The sequence below is a fragment of the Pieris napi genome, chromosome 12 (genome assembly GCF_905475465.1).
Source record: "Pieris napi chromosome 12, ilPieNapi1.2, whole genome shotgun sequence".
Taxonomy (NCBI): domain Eukaryota; kingdom Metazoa; phylum Arthropoda; class Insecta; order Lepidoptera; family Pieridae; genus Pieris; species Pieris napi.
In genome coordinates, this window is record NC_062245.1 from 11,042,363 (window position 1) to 11,056,597 (window position 14,235).

A 14,235-nucleotide genomic window follows, 5' to 3' on the forward strand; every position below is an offset into this window, starting at 1 on the left:
CTCTTTAAGTAGCGCGTTTTCATTGAGTTTCATTCTAAGATTAATAAAAATAACTTTATTAACTCGTAGTTTTTAAAGAAATTAAAAAGAACAAGGATTTTATACATATTTTAATTAAAGCGTGAATGAGCCGTTTTTAATTAACTCTAATGTGTGAGCTAACCTTTAGTTTTCTTTTCACTTTAATCACTTAAGAATTTCATTAAAAAAAATCTGAGAAATATGTTTCAGTTGAGTATGAATATCTATCGTCTTAATATCGTTTTGTTCTGGTGATGAAGTTCTATTTCAGTAGTCAAATGCATTTGATTCATTAATGACTTCTGTGCCCGACATAGCCCGTCGAATTCTCGGTTTATTTTTCACGATGATTTACTTAACAAAAGACTTACTAAATATGAAAGAACCACCTTTTTTCCTTTTCCCAGTAGCTTTATTATCAGTCTAACATTGTCCCAGTAGACCAGTAATCTTTGATTATTGTACTCGTGACGACGGATTTGGACGGACTCGGGTCGATTCGATTATTCACAAAACAAATTAATCGACACATCTCACGCCCGTCGCATGCAAGCACCTGAATGGAAAAGAATATGCTTTTAGATATTTAGCATGCGTATTGGATTTGGCAGAGTCGAGATTTTAACAAAAGAAACTGTTCTCTCTCTGTGTCCAATTGTGTTTGCTCTGTAGTAAAGGAAACAGATGATTACTTATTTATTTATTTATGTAGTTTAAGCTTATAACATCACACACAGTACTAAAATTACTAATTATTTTACAAAAAATCTCGCATCTAAAATGTGTGACAATTAATGTAAGCATAAGTTTCACAAAAAAAAAATTAAATAGAAATAAAAATTACAATTAAAACATATACGATAGTAAAAGCACACAATAAAATAAAAAAAAAATACAGAAATTTGTTGGCTCTTAGAGCAGAAAAAAAAGAATTTTATAATTGTTTATTACTTAGTTAAAATGGTACAATTATTATATTTATGAACATAATCAAAGCTTGTAATAATTGTGTCTAATTAATAATTTCATTCAGTGAACAGGAAACTGTATTCAAAAATCATTTCCGGTCGTCTATTCATTTCCGCCTTATGATGTACCGAGTCTTAAGAAACATTTCTTTAATATGTCAGAATGCTTGTCATAATAATGTACACGAGAAAGACCCTTCTCACGCAAGACTTGTACAATTTGTATGAAAAGATATTTTCATGTTGCCAATGTTAACATTTCAATAAACATCTTTTTGATTCAATTTAACCAATTTTTGTATTTACGTTATGTTACGGGTTTTGGGAAGTTAACGCGATCAGAAATAAAATATAGGTTTGAAAATGATATTTTAAAAGGATAAATAATTTTGTGTTATATATTGCAAACGGTATTATGATTTTAATGTAGTAAAAATAAACAAATATTATCAAAAACTTTAATTGTGGTTAATATGAGAGATATTAAGTTTTGCCTTTTCGGCTTAGGAGTTAACTCAACACGCCCTCTCAATTACATTCCTGGTACATTCAAATACAAGATATATACATTATAGGTATTGTGTTTCTTAATCTACGATAGCTGATTCTAAAAAAGGCCTCTCCATTGTCCCCCTTCTCTATTGTATACCAATCTCATCCGGGTCTTTCCAGCCATTTCCATAATTTCATCGGTCCACCTTTTAATTACCTGTTTCTTTTTTGGCCTCTTGGTTGCCATAGTGTTACAATTTTGCTCCATTTATCTGCTCCTCTTATGGTATGTCCAGCCCATTTCCATTTTAGTTGTTTGTTTTATGTGACGTCAGCAAACCCTGTTTGTATCTCTTAAATTCTTGTTAATTATTTTGTCAATTCTTTTTTCTTTATCATTCCTGGTAATACAATAATTTCAGCTGATCCTTGTCGAGTTACAAAAAATTAAATAACACAGAAAAATTGTTTTCTCAAATTAAATGCAATGGTAATTAATGTACGTATATAATTATTAAACTAATGACTCTGTCTAAATCATGAATAAATGGAAACCATTAAGCTTAAATCTGAATTATAAAATCGTTTTAGTTAAACGATATTAACCACCTGTTAATAATTTGAGCGTAACAGTTGGAGCAGCGCCAAACATTGTTATATAAATATAAGAACTATTGATTTTGTAGATTAAAAATAAATTGTAGACACAGATAACACGTGTCGCATAGATTTGAGTATCAAGGGAATCTCACACTATTATATTATTTATTATTGGTATGGACTGTGGAAGTACGCTTTAAATCGTAGCTAGAACGCATATACAAAACATTGATATGCGTTCTAGACATTTCTCTCGTGACATTGATTATATGTAGTTGTCTAAGAAAAATCTAATATGTATATTCTGAACAATCTATCTATATATATATATATATGGTCTTCGTTTGAGGCTCCTTCACCACTGATCGTATCGACATGAAACTACTGCCATTCGATGCGAAATTTTTCCTAGGCTATTTATTTTTCAAATTCCAATGTTCCTTAATTTTTTTATTGCTGTTTTACTTTTATGAAAATTTATACATACGGACTTCACCGCGGAAACATTCGGGGAGGCTTCCTAGAACCTCGAAACGTCAACATCTGTTAAAAACTCGATTTTCGAAAATTTTCAGTTTTCTTAGCGGAAAGTTAAAAAGAAGAATAATAAAAATATGAAACAAAAATAATAATGAAACATAAAATTTTATTTATTTCCAATTTTAATTCGCCCAGCAAAGCGGGGGGAAACGGCTAGTTATGAATAAAAAATTTCAAGGGTTAAATGTAAAACAAAAGATGAAACGATTTTTTTTGTTTTATTTGTAGCAGTGTCAATACAGTCCAATCACGAATTTTCGATTATTTTCATTGAATCCGATTTTATTGTTCTATCCAGCGTAAGCAGTATAGAAGAGACACGAACATTTTTTTAAATATTCTATTGATTATACCAATCCTTTCCATTGTTTTTTTAATTAGATAAGATAAAAGTATTTGTGGAAATGCACTAAGCATTTTCAATAATAGATTCCATTTGGTTAAAAGCTCGACTAACTAAAGCACATTACGCTTTCAGCCAATAAAGCTCGGCTTTGTTTTAAAATCCTTGTTTTAATAATACCATTCTTTGTCGGACCACACCGTAATAAAAACTAAGTATTACGCTACGGAAAATTATCTTATTCCTCGTACTAATTAATGTTAGAGCTTTTTCAGTATTGTGAATAAATTTTACGTACTACTAAAGATGTAAATTTAATTAAAGTTACCGATACCTACAACTATAGCTTATATAATGTTGAAATTGTGGTGTTAATTACATAAGAGGATCGTTCGGTATGTGTAAAAACAAAGAATATGAGTAGATTAAGTTTATAACTTGTAAATGGTAATTATTTATTGCAGTTTACCACATACATAATACTATATTTACACTATATATTACAACCTATCTTTTCTAAATATATGACAATTTTGATAAACATACGTTACAATAAAAACTTTAAAAAATACTAGTAATTTTAAAATTAAACGCACCTAGCAACCTACCTACCTACCCGCAAATAGCGGATTAAGTATGACATATGCACTTAACAATGCTTTCTTCTAAATTGATAAGCCCACTACCGAATATATCCAGCTCCGGATAAAAACTGTTTAATCCGTTATAATCGCGAAGAACTCGAATGAGAGTTGCCTGAACTCCTGTTTTTTTTAATTAAATAAAATACATTATTATAATTATAGGTTCGCGTCTTTATCTTTCAAATTCTTCATGAGATAAATAGTAACATGCTGGTTACCTAGCAACGTCACAACATAAGGGAACGTGTAGTAAAATGTAAGAACTTATAGATATACAATTAATGATATTGAGGCATGTCATTAAAGCATTAATTTTGTATTACTAGTATAACAGTTTTAAATGGCGTCGCACGGTTTTTTTTTTAATAACTATTTCCGGCGCGCAAAATTGGTGGGATGTGATTACTACACCCCCCCAAAACCCCCAATTCGTGCGACGAAATTTGCAAATTTCAATACATTACACAAAACTTTAAATTTAAAAAAAAACTCTGCATAATTAGTATCATCAAAATCGTGCGACGACATTTAAAACCCAACCCTATTACTAACCTAGGCTTTGTAATTAACACAATAGGAATATGTTTCATTGTTTAAAAGGCAAAATACTGTTTCTGGTTGGTAAAGGGTCATTTAGTTTCATAAGTATATTGTTTAATCTGAGCATGCAAAGCACCAAATTGCAAAACAATTTTGTACTCAACTAATTACAAATTGAAAAGACATTCGCTATAAACTGGTAATGTTGAAATCGCATGGAAAGGCGCTATGCTAAGAAGTAATTGACTAAAAGGCTTTTCCTCGGTAGTAATGTCGCCGTTTACTTGGAATTGTTGGTGTAATTTCTTGCTTTATTAACACACGCACCACATATTTAATAAAAACTACACAATCTTGAATGCATGCTTAATTAAAAGAAAGCTCTTCAATCCTACCTGTACTAATATGGATCTCAAACATGGGCGCCCACTACAGGTGTACCCAAGGTACAGATGTGTCAAAGATCGATGGAACGATGTATGATAGGGAAGAAAAGAATGGACAAAATTAATAATACAGGTTAAAGAAAAACAACTAAGGTAACAGAATATGTTGTAAGGTAAGATATCTGAATGAGCCCAGTAGACTAAAATTAGGATGGCTGTCTATGGTGTATCCCGTCCGTATATAAGTTAAAAAATATATATATTTGTAATGAGAATAAAACTATAAGAAATAAACTAGTGGAATTGTGCAGGGCACATGGTAAGTACTCTGGTGCCCAAGGTATAGCAAACGAAAAAGAGGAAGACAACTTAGAAGGTGGATAGACCAAATTAAAGAAACAGCAGGTGGTACATGGCTGAGAGTGGCACAATGCAGAGAGGAATGGCGGGATTTGGCGGGACCTTTGCCAAAAAAGAGCACACAGATACCTAAAAGAAAATTGAAATAGAAATGTCTTTAAATATAAAAGTATCTGCATTAAAAGGCTATTATTATTATTACACGATCAAACATCTAATATATAAAATTTTCGTGTCACAATTTTCGTTGCCATACTCCTCCGAAACGGCTCGACCGATTCTTATGAAATTTTTTATGCATATTCAGTAAGTCTGAGAATCGGTTACTATCTATCTTGCAAACCCCTAAGTGATAAGGGGTAAAACAAATGTATTTTTGGATAAAATTTTCAATTTGTTTTTGATACAGCATACAATAATACATACAACCCCTAATTTTTATTATTGTACCAAAATTTTTTTCCTAGTTATAATATACTGTATGGCAAAACAAACGTTTGCCGGGTCAGCTAGTAGTCTATAAAATTACTTATTTGATTTACGAATAGCGATATGTTATTCTGCTGAAGAGGTAATCGAGACAACTGAGCCTATTTTAAGGCTAAAGACAAAATCGTAATCGTAATTTTTATGACCGCTATAATCGTTGTATCGCTCTCGAAAGCTATATTGAGTAATAAAATCGAATGTTTTCTATGTAAGGCACTTTTTAACCCCCGTAATCGATACAACATTAGGTATTAAAGCAAAGATCAAAGTCGTTGATCAAATAATTTCATATTATTATATCCTATACGGTAGAGGTCAGAGGGTGCTTTTACGAAGTTTGAATCACTCAGGAGTTTATTATTCTTTACTAGAGGGATAGCAATTCTATATATATACTAGCTGCCCCCGCGAATTTCGTTTCTCTTTAATGTGATTTTACTTAGCCTACCATTTTAGTATATACCAACATGGAACATTTTGCTAGACTTTTTAGGTTTTTCTGTGTTTTTCTCTATGTAAACCTCAGAGTTAAAGTTATAAGTTCTAAACTAACAAATAAAAAATAGAGGTTGATCGCGAAGGTAGATGAAAATTAAGGGGTTGTATGTATTTTTGTATGCGGTATCATAAAAAAATAAAAACAAAAATTTTGTCTAAAAAATAGTAAAAAAATTGGGGTCACACCCCTTATCATTTAGGGGTGTGACATTATGTGATAGTACCCGATTCTCTGACTTACTAAATATGCATAAAAAAATTCATAAGAATCGGTCGAGCCATTTCGGAGGAGTATGGGAACAGTCATTGTGACACGAGAACTTTATATATTAGATATAAATATTTTATGTTATGAAGAGCTATTAACTTATCAGTAGCCGCGCCAGATTTAGGTGATTTACTATAAGTATTAACACGCTTAAAAACAGAATAAGAGCAGTGTTGACCTAGTGTCTTCAGCGTGTGACTCTCATCCCTGAGGTCGTAGGTTCGAGCCTAACTGTGCTATTGACTTTCGGTCTATGTGCGCATTTAACATTCGCTCGAACGGTGAAGGGAAACATCGTGAGGAAACCGGCGTGTCTTAGACCCAAAAAGTTGACTGCGTGTGTCAGGCACAGGAGGCTGATCAACAACTTGCCTATTAGATTGACAAATCATCATGAAAGAGATACAGAAATATCAGGCTCAGATATAAAAAAAAGGTTGTAGCGCCACTGATTTATTATTTTATTAAGTCGCTTGTTCACGAAACATTTCCATTATATGGAAAATACATGGTAGCAATGGTAAAACATAGTACTATTATTAAACCACATTTTATAATGAGACCAAACGTCGTGTGTAAGTAGGTACTCCGTAACTGTATCAGGAATGGGAAGTCACGTCAAGCTAAATTTTTATTTTTGTTTTCAAAAGCGAACACATATCACATAAAATCTAACTCTTAAACTAAAATCTACTGAGGCAGAGAACCTCTAATCTTAAAATGCCGGCAACGCACTTGCGAGACCTCTGGTAATGTGTCTATTGGCGGTACTACTTAACATCAGGTGAGCCTGCCCGTTTGTCCCGCGTTAACTTATGTTAACACGCTTAAGAACATAATAAGAACAGTGTTGGCCTAGTGGCTTCAGCGTGTGACTATCATCCCTGAGGTATGGTTCGATCCCCGGCTGTGCACGGACTTGTGTGCATTAAACATTCGCTCGAACGGTGAAGGGAAACATCGTGAAGAAATCGGCGTGTCTTAGACCCAAAAAGTCGACGCCGTGTGTCAGGCACAGGAGGCTGATCAAGTTGTAGCGCTACTTCTCTTATATAAAGCCAATACTGTTAAAACCTTATTCCTAATTATACATTAAGGAAGTCTTAAGAACTTTTAAGATGTTCAACGTGTCAAAGCCATTACACTAATACAAGTTATTAGGTCTTTCCCGTTATGTTAATTACAAAATTTAATTAAGGTACGAGGGCTTTGTTATGAATTAATAACTTTGGGTTCCTATTTTCTCGTCCCTTTCCGGGAAAAACGTATCAATTTCATTTAGACCTCAGGAGACCCTCAACAGCCTCCTCTCATTTCACGAGGAACTAAATTTATAATAGAGTTTTGGAGATGACATTGCCAACTAACTTCGCGAATATCACAAACACAATATGAAGTGATCAAAATCCTTTTTTTAGAAGGTGGATATGTATTTGTACCCAACCAAGGCTTTTTGCTTATCAGAGAACAGAGTGAGCACACTAAGACGCCGGCTTCTACTACTATAATAAGTACAAGAGTTTTATAGAAAATCACTTGCAATGGGAATAAAGATTATCTTACACGACACACAATTTTGGCAGTCCAGTAGCAGCGTAATGTTTAGTTTATTTAAAAGGTTTGACCACGTTACACATATTATAAGCTTAAATTATAAGAATTAAAAAGTAAATTGATATGGAAATAAAATAAAACAAAGCGACTTTGATACTGTTAGGTAACAAAATAATATGAAAATTTACTTTAAAACGTGTCGTAATATTTAAATGTTGTAATGAATGGGATCATGTTTATTATCTTTATATAGTTAATTGGATAACGTTTAAGATGCAACACAACTGGCCGTCGCAAAGAGCAGAAAGAGGGTCAACTGTAGCGATTTTTTGTGCAATTTTAGTGTCACAAAGGGCGCGAGGACTAAACGAAGGCTGTGGGGTGAGAGCTTGCGAGGGTAAGGGATGAGGGGTCGGGGGGTGCGCAACAGTCAGACTTGTTCGCGTTTCAGCGGCGGGTGATCGCCTCTGCTCCTCAATCCGCAATACTATCGTGGAAACCTATGTGAAATGCTATTCTAAAATCTGTGCTATTCTATTTTTAAATTTCCCGCCACATTCGAATTTTCACTTCAAAAAGGAGCAGATTTACATCGATAATTTGGTGAGTACACTTTCTTTTGTTACGAACATCAAAAGGTCCGCCAGCGAGACTAGCGTCTTTGTTATTTTAAGGAAAATTGCGTTTTTCATCGCCTATCGCTTTCAATTTTCCCGCTGGAACCTTTCGTTCCGAGATTATAATCTGAGTTTGTGTGTGTGAAATAATTAGTTTAGACGTAGAATTATCCAATCAGTTCGCGACTAACGAATTGATACATCAGAAAGACTATTTGAAATAATGTTAGTATATTAATACAATATACAATAAAAATAAAGTGTCAATTGTAGCAATAATAATTACCAAAAGTAATGTAGGAATATTAAAACTTCTTTTTTTAATAATAGAAATTCGTTACCCTAAACTCTTTGTCTTCGCTATGTCTTAAGCACATAAAATAAATAAAATAAAATAAAAATAAAAAGCCTTTTATTTCAGCCATAGAACATATACATTATACATGTAGAAGTATACGCTTCTATGTTACGTATATAATATATTAGCAATTTATATTTCTAATCTTTCCCCTAAGCGCCTTGAGAGCTTACTTAAACGACTTTCCTTCGCAGTATAAACCAAATAAACCCTATTATTATAGAATATATCCGGTAGCGAATTGTCGTTCCCACTTCGAATTTTTATTGGATTTATTCCAAGGCTACTATTGGATTATCAAAATGCCCGTTTGAGGGCGGAAGTTTTTCAAAAAGTCGACGTTCGTCCGCCATTTTGATTTTAGACTCTTGTATACTTCTTTAAGAGCCTTATTGTAAGCGACAGAGCAACGTAAAAATCGTCGATTTCAGCACAAGGGCGCTTTTTAGTTTCTCAAGTTAATTAAAAGTTTTAATTACACAATTTTGATGTAGATGTAATGTGGCTAATTGGATAACACAAAGTACCTTCAAAGTTCAAGGGTTAATAATAAATAATAAAGCCTGTTTAATTTCCGAACATGCCAAAAAAACGATAATATACAGCTTAGATTTTTTACATTTTATATATTATTCATATTCACTCATATTAACGGCCATGCTAATTGGCGAAGAGACTTAGTTCAGCAGCTTACGCGGTTAATAAAATTCGATACAATAACTGAAGTCGATACAGCTAGACTTGTTTATTTTAGTTACTTTTACAGCTTAATGACTTATGGCTTATTATTATGGGGTAATGCTGCTGATGTCGAATCTATTTTCATCCTCTTCACAAGAGTGCAATTTATAATTTAAAATGTAAGGAATCTCGGAAAGATAAATTCAAGGAAATTAATATAATTTATAATCGCTCGCAATATATTTATGAAAATATTATGTATGTTTACAAAAATAGTGATAAGTTATGTTATTACTAGGAACAAAGGCAGGCTGCAATTTCCCCGTAGAAGACTATCTAAAGTTAGTAATTCTTTTTTGGGAAAAGGGATACTTTTCTATAATAAAATCCCAGAGGCTCTTTAACTCTGCCTTTTAACAAATTTAAGAAATGTATTAAAGGAAATCTGTGTAAAAAGGTTTACTATAAAGTTAACGATTACCTAGTTTATAGAAGGGCCTGGGACTAGTGCTAGGCTACTTCTAATTAATTTGCGATATTTGTTTTAAAATAAGTGTTGTTTGATGATTTGCTCTTTTAAAAGTGTACCGAGAGTTCTTTACGCCGGCTTTTTCTCTCGGCATAGGCTAACACACCCTGTCTTCTTTGCTATGAGTAGGGATGTCTACCGATTCAAATTTAATGACGTGGAATTAGTGATAATGTAATCTGTATCTTATATTCCATAATAAATATATTTTATTTTAGTTATATCTTGTTATCCTACATATCCTATATCTTATCTACCTTCAGTACCGTCAATCGGAACCCCTTCACGGGTTATGGCCTCCTCCAGAGGGTCTAAAGTTGTCCCCAATAAATAATGTTTCAGTCTTGAAGACACACATTGCTAAAATCATCACAAGAGTATATATTACCGCTGTATGTACATTCTCAAAAAAAGCGTTGTTAAACATAAAATTATGGTCATAGCATAATACTTGTTGAAGTTCAACAAACAGCATAATTTGCGTTAAAATATGATGACGTATTTCGCAATCAGTACGCCTGTCCAGCCACTATGTGACGTTTAGTACAGCCATCGCACTCCATAATTCTACTCCACCGAGATTCCTGTTCGTTAAAACTTTGATTGCGTACATTACGTGACCATTATTGCGAACATTGTCGAAACAAGGATAAATTATGCGAGATAGTATATCTATGCAGAAGTTAATCGGTTTAACTTCTTTAACGGCGGCGCCAGATTAAAAAGATCGGTATTTTGTTCAAAGTTCTTTTAATGTTCGTGAGCATTTCATCGCTCTGTAAAAGACGTATTTTCCTTTAAGTTTTTATAAAGCATATAATGTGTTAACATGATTATTTTTTCATGAAATACATACATTTGGTCTTCTAAATAATATTCGTCATCATCATCATAATATTTATTAACTATGAAGAAAAGATAGGAAAATAGTGGCGAAGGTGAGAGACAAATTGAAGAATTCTTCACTCCGTCGGTGGTCGTGTACTAATATTAAATATAATAACACAAACTTAATGTAATCTTTATATACTATACAGTACTCGAATATATGCTGTTCTTTTACTTTTTAACTATCGTACTTGTCATAGAGCTAAAGAGTTTTTAGGAAATGCTGGTTCATAATTTTTTTATGGATTATGTGATAAATAGCCTCGTTAATAAATTTATATTTACACAATACAGGTCGTCCCAAGACTATGAGATATAAAGGGTTAGATACCTTAAATATCATAGATTAAATTTTTTGCTGAATGAAGACTTTTTTGATTTTGATTTCATTTTGAAAAGTAAGTAAAAGTAAGCATTATTTTTATTTATTTATTTTTGTGATGCCAATCAAGAGAATGGACAAAAAATAATAATTCTTCTAAAACAAAACAGTACCTATTTTGAATGAACGGAACAACGAACAATTATACATTTTAATCAAATAAAAAACATACATGAAACTGCCGAAATCAATTTAGTATTATTTTGGAACTTAATTAATTAAATGCTCAAAATCTGATCCGTCTTGTCTTACGCAAATCGCCAAACAATTAATAAGTCCGCTGCCTGTTGATTTTCTTATAATATGCTGAATACTCGATATGATATGGCTCAATTCTGTTTGTAAATCGCCCATGTTGTCGTATCGCTTTTTGTATAGCAAATCTTTCCCTATATCACGATATACTTTCTCTTGATGTCCCATAGTTTTGGGACGCTGTGTATATTCGAAAAAAAATCTGCGTTCACTTCAGTATAATAGATAATTATAAACTGTAGAATAAAATCATCGATACGACAATAACAATCGTACCAGTTTCAGTCTCATGATTTATAAAATAATTAAATTCTTTGACCTTTCTAAATTCTATTCACAACAGAAATATACTAAGCTTAATAAATAGAGAAAATCTTATTATAAAAGCTCTGAACTAAATCATTAAAACCAATATAAAATGTATATCAAATTAATAGCGAAGAAAATAAGAAACAAAATGTAAGAACGAATTGTCTCGACTTCGCGACGTCGACGATCTAAACTTTTAGGACTTTTTCGAAATTATCATTTTCATTCAGAAACTTTGTTTTTTAAATCAGTAAATATTTGTTTATTTTGTTACCTCTCCCTTCGAAAACTTCTTGTAGAAGAAGGTCAATGTTTGGTTTATGGTTTTATGGTTATGGTATTAAAGTGCAAATGAGGTCAAAATGACATCTTTTGTTTACTAAACAAATTCTAAGTGATTTTTGCATGTGCATGCAATGTCGTTGCTGACAAGGTTTTGCTGTAATGTAATTCAAACTTAAAATTATTTATTTATTTAGGTAACAATGTTCACTTAGAACGTTAATAAAGAAATACATAATAAATGCTAATGCTACATTAACTGCCAGTTCTCAAATCAAGGGATGTTAATCAAGGGAACGGATGAGAAGAACTGGAAATGAAATCTCCACCACTCTTTAATCGCCAAGCTTTTTGTTTAACAATATGTTTCTATGGAGCTGCAACCAATACACCATGTTCCACATCTTTATGTAATTAACTATAATAATATAACTGTATATTCTTATATTTTCACATAATTCTCCATTCGTTATTTTTATTACTGGCGACATAGTACTTGTATTGGCACAAATCGTACTCAGTATTATTAGCAGACCGTAAGAAGAATTAAATTGATTCAGTCGTTCGTATATTATTAATTGAATATTTTGTTATTTCAGAAAATATTATCTTTTATATTTATATATAATATATATTTTTTAGCAACGAGTAAACTTTATTCGGCCTACTTATAATCGGCTTATTAGTTATATATCACGCCACGCCATTTCCAAAATTGATTTTTAAAGTGTTCAATTAACAAAAAAAGCGAAATAATTAATTAGGAAAAGCTTTAATAGGTTCTTTTATTATATATATTATATTGTCAGTCTCGTCTTGAATCACACTTAAGTATTTAATAATCTAATCTAACATCCGTCTCTTACTTTAATAAGAGGCTAAATAAACAAAACTTTTATTGATGCACTTATAATATTAATTAAAAAAAAAGCAACAACAAAATTAGACCTAAAGGCAGCATCGATATGTACTTGTACAGTAGAAATAAAATTAAATAAGTCATGTAATAAGCAATCTATTTCATTAGGAATCTTACTATATTAGAGTGCATTGCCACATTGAATGTTGGCAGGTGTAAATGAAGGCTTGAAGACTGGAAGATTGCCATATTTAGTTAGACGTTCTTAGTGGAGATAGAAAGTCCACAAACTGAAAGTAAAGATTAATTAAAAAATTGTTTTCTTGTTGAAGAGAAGTATTAACTATAATAATTTTCTTTAGGTGTTACGGTTACGTGTATGCATAAAATTTTACGTACAGGAAAATATGACATCACAAATTTTCCGACACACATGTTAATAATATTAGAACATAAGCAATATAGCAAGGGAAAAAATTAAACAAGCAACAACAAAATGGAATAATAAAAAAATAACAACTAAAAAGGTCATAATAACTAAAACGAAATAGAAACTTACACCTCATTAAGAGCATGATAAACAAAGTTACGGTAATTTGGAAGATTGTTGTAAAATATATCGATGTAAGTAATTAAGTTGTAAGAGCAAGATCTCCTATTCACTGGACCATTAAAAGTAGCAGGCAGGCAACCCGTAGGTACGTACAGAATACTTTTAGTTCTAGTAACTCTAGGAATACAAAGAAAGGAAAATTTTGGAAGAAGGTTAGTACTGGGTAAAGTTAATATTTTATACAAATAAACTTGGTGTTAGGTTGGTACTCGCGTAGAGACGAAACGTTGAATACTTACTTATAACACATTTCAACCCCAAAGTTTCTAACTATGTATTTCCTACTACTTCTAGTTTAACATACGGACTGTTATACATATATTTATAATAATTCTGTGTGTTTTCCGATGATATCTAACGAAGTTTCATTTTAGTCTTTCACGTGTATTTATGATATGTAAGTGATATGGACAAAAATTCAACACACATATTTAAGATATAAAAAAACCATTGTTATTAACCCAATATTCCTTTATGTCTGTTTGTATCTTAATATTTTTTAATAGACAAGTAAGGGATCAGCATTCTGTGCTTGAGTGCCTAAGTTCTAACCTTTTCGTTTCTTATGGCAATAAAAACGTTTCCTTTTTAGATAAGAATTAAAATATAATTTCTATCAATGCAACACAAAACATTAAATTTCGAATACGATAACATTACGTGCGAAGGCGGAAAAGTAAAAACAATTTTCTTTGGGTAAAATGTTTAGTATGCATTAGGGAGTGCAATGCTGAACGAAGCCTTTCAGACGTGGGTACT

At 31.9% G+C, this 14,235-nt stretch overlaps 1 protein-coding gene across 1 annotated transcript in view; it reads left to right on the forward strand.

Annotated features, from left to right (window-relative positions):
* Positions 1-8,145: 8,145 nt before the first annotated feature.
* LOC125054530 (slit homolog 1 protein) overlaps positions 8,146-14,235 on the forward strand; it is a 97,125-nt gene continuing 91,035 nt past the window's right edge. The window contains exon 1 of the mRNA XM_047656492.1: positions 8,146-8,306. The gene's annotated coding sequence lies outside the window, so the exon portion shown is untranslated. The remainder of the gene's footprint in view (positions 8,307-14,235) is intronic.